A 3,954-nucleotide genomic window follows, 5' to 3' on the forward strand; every position below is an offset into this window, starting at 1 on the left:
TGTTTTACAAAAATGTCTAGTTTGTAAATCCTTCTTATAAGGAACATGTATACTAATTGCACTGCAATATTTCTTAAGTTAGATACTTTTAAAAAACTTCTACTTTAAACAGCATAAATACTATCGCAAGTTTGTGTTAATTTGCATTTTCTTATTATTAATGTTGACGGCTGTCAATACTCTTTACTTTCATATCCTTTGGGACTGACAGTTATTTTTTAAGTTGCTTTTTATTATAGGTAGGTACATAGGCAAATTAGATACCTAATTGCATTTATCTAAAATCAGTTGCATTTTCCCAGACAAATGAATTATTAAAACCAAGACTTGAACAGGCAAAAATCATCCTCAATACTATTTTAAAATGCATTTAATCTTGTTCCTTGTGCGTTTATTGAGGTTTTATTTCTTAGCTGTAGAGCATAAAAATGTTTCTCATCTTATCAAAGGGATGGATGTCACTGTGGGATTAGATTCTTTAAAGAATATGGCACTTTAATGAGTATGACATATGAGCTCTTACAAGCCTGATTTTTAACTTAAGATCAAGTTAAATTAAATCACAAAGAGACAGGTACCGTATGGTAAGCTCCTAGGAGAATTTACAGTACACTGCTACCCTTTTTATAATGATTTCTTATGCTCATTCTTATATGAAAGAAGAGGAAATGAGGAATCATTATGAGCAAAGAAAAAAGCATGGTAGGGAATATTATTAGATTTAACTAAGCCTATGCTCTTGCACTCATCTAATTGAAGCATTTGTGTAGGGCAAATATGGCTAGAATATGGTAAAATCATACAGAATATAAAAATCCTCTTAGCTTTATACCTCCAGTGTTTCCAGTTCATTACTGCCAGAATTATTTTATATGATAGAAATCTACTTGAAAAATGCAGAAGACCATTGTCTGGCTTTAAGTAAGCTTACCTGTCTTGATCGATACGAATCTCTTCGCCAGCCCTTCTTCTACCAGACTGTGGACTCCAAACCCCCCTCTCTGAATAGGTCATGCCTCAAGTCTTTGCATTTTGCAGATTCTTCTTCTTAGGATGTCCTTTCCCATCTGCATGATTTCCTATTGCTGCTCTAACAAGCGACCACAAACTTCACACCTTAATACAACACAAATTCTTACCTTACAATTCTGGAAAAGTCTAACATAGTTCAGCAGGGCTGCGCAGCACTGGCATCTCCTGAGACTGCTGCCTTGGTCTTGTTCTTTCTTCTTCCGGCCCCTCCCCAAAGGAGCACCTTCCCTTCACCCCACATCTGGGATGTGAACTTCTTGCCTGAGGACTGTAGAGACTACCTAGTTTGAAAATTAAAACCAAGAACCAACAGATTTTTCTCAAAATACCAAATGGTCTATTATTTAAGGGGGCTTAATTTCAGAAGGAAAATGGGCCATCTTGAAAAGAACGACGTACAGGGATCCTACTGGTAAAACTAGAACTTGGGAAACCGTGAAACGTACAACCAGGAAAGGACAGCTGGCTGATGATGTGGCGGCTATCCCAGGGATATAATATAATGCGAAGAACTCTTCATTATAAATGTATCGTTCCGCTGAAACAGTTCTGACCACCAGTGGGAGGCTACTGCCTAGAACTCCCCACAGGTCTCACAAATGGTAATGAAAGCCCAGAAGCAGCTGCTCTTCGGGAACTTGAGGAAGAAACTAGCTATAAAGATGATGTTGCTGAATGTTCTCCCGCTGTATGTATGGATCCAGGTTCGTCAAACTTTACCACAGACATCGTGACAGTAGCTATTAATGGAGATAATGCTGAAAATTGAAGACCTAAGCCAAAGCTAAGGGATGGAGAATTCCTGTGCTCTGGTGTAGACAATGCACACATGAAGCCTTTCCTGAAATTTTAAGGCCAAAGGACAACGGCCATGCTTTGTAAATGAGACCGCTAGACCTCCATCATTAAGACTCTCTATTCAGCTTAATGTAGATTTGAAATTAACTTTTTCATTCTAAAAAAAAGCAACAAAGAATGCAAAAAAAGAAAAAGAATCCACGAGTTGAGTGGTAGCTGAAACAATGACAGAACATAAATATCAGCCCCTGGGAAGAAGCCAAAAAGATGAGATCACGTTCAAGAAATTGTCAAATCTGGTTCAGCGGTTAGCTAGCACTGAGAACAGAGCAACTATGGGAAAGATGTTGGATACTACCATGCAGGGAGGTGTACAGCCTCTGACGTGAAAGGGAAGCTAATGGGAATGACAGACACCTGTGTCATTCTAGGATTTTTTTTTTTTTTTTTGCCTAAAATAAAGTTGATGAAGAATGGGAACAGGGTCCTATCATAAGCTTGGCTGTAGGAAAGGTACTGAGAAAACCATTCATAAGGTAGACAGATATTCTGCAGCTTGAGAAGATGGAAGAAGTCACTAGCATCTTCTAGAGGTATACAAGAGTAAACACATATTCCAAACCTTTGCTTACTTGTGGATGCTGGCAGGCAGTGATTGTCCTTCCTATAAGCAACGATCTCAGAAAACATTTATGTATACAGAAAGATTTGAGGAAAACTTACACCTTTGAGAAAGGCGCCCTAATTCATAGAGAGCTACTTATGAGTGACATGTGGGCTTGCCTCTCAGATTTAACACCTTTTTCTACAGATGTGTTTATCCAACACAATACACCATCTGACCAGGTTTAGATGATTATTGACCATCAGACTCCATTTTTGAACAATTAAATCTCAGTTTTAGGCACATTTGAACTTCACTGTATTTAATGATTGCTAAAATTGGCTATAAGGCAGGGACAATCTATACTGCTGCTTAAGGTCTAGGGTCAGATTCAGGCTCCCAAAGGGAGATTGAAACCAGTAAGGTTTCCTAGACAACAATCTGAAAATAGTTGAAAAAGAAAAATATTTTTATGATTCTTTCTTGAGGGCCAGTGTGGTGGCGTAGTGGTAAAATTTATGCATGCTACTTCGGTGGCCTGGGGTTCACAGGTTCAGATCCCAGTGCAGACGTACTCACTGCTCATCAAACCATGCTGTGCCAGCATCCCACATACAATATAGAGGAAGACTGGCACAGCTGTTAGCTCAGCGACAATTTTCCCCAAGCAAAAATATGGAGATTGGCAATAGATGTTAGCTCAGGGCCAATCTTCCTCACCAAAAAAAAAAAAGAGAGAGAGAGAGCGAGCTTCTTCCTTGTGTCCAAACTGATCCTTTACCACATGCAGTACCAACACTTGTTTGCCCTGAGACTGCGTATTTTCCCTGCCCCAACATTATAATTCCAGAAGGCCTCTCTTTTCTTCCAAAGAGGAAGCAGAGATAGCCTAGGGATGATTTCACATTCTGTGGACAATGGGTCAGAATACTGATTGACCAACCTTGAAAACATAAAACTCTTTAGAATCAAATATTTTACTTGTTGGCAGAGTAAATAGGGCTCTCTTAAAACTTAATTGAAAGAATGTTTAGTCTGGCCAAGCTCAAGTGGACTTTTGGATCAGAAGCAAAATAAGGGTTTTCTAAATTTCAGTCTCCCCTCACACATTCAAAGTATCACTCTCACACAAAATAAATATTTTGTGTTCTAATTCACCTGTTTAAGTCTGTGGCCTATTAATAGAAACTTCTAGGTAATATAAAGAGATTAATGATTTTACTTAGGTAAGCAGATTGTATAAAAATTTATACTAACTCTTTAAAACACACTTGAAATAACTTGCCCTTTTGACATGATTTGACTACAGCATCCTAAAGGCTACAGGATCAGACATATCAACAGTCGCTTTGCATGTGAACCAGGAAATTACTATTTAATAAACATACTCTAATTGCAAAGCTCAAAACGTTACATAATATTTTTAAGTATGTGGCTGTCCTTCACCGTGACACTTACTTCGAATGTACTATTTCATTGACTCTATGATTCACCACTGTTCTATTTACCACTAAGAACAA

General features: G+C 38.1%; 1 pseudogene; it reads left to right on the plus strand.

The window, feature by feature from the left end:
• Positions 1–1,332: 1,332 nt before the first annotated feature.
• Positions 1,333–1,885, plus strand: LOC106829205 (ADP-sugar pyrophosphatase pseudogene; annotated as a pseudogene).
• The last annotated feature ends 2,069 nt before the right edge of the window (positions 1,886–3,954 follow it).

Source organism: Equus asinus, chromosome 1 (genome assembly GCF_041296235.1).
Source record: "Equus asinus isolate D_3611 breed Donkey chromosome 1, EquAss-T2T_v2, whole genome shotgun sequence".
Taxonomy (NCBI): Eukaryota; Metazoa; Chordata; class Mammalia; order Perissodactyla; family Equidae; genus Equus; species Equus asinus.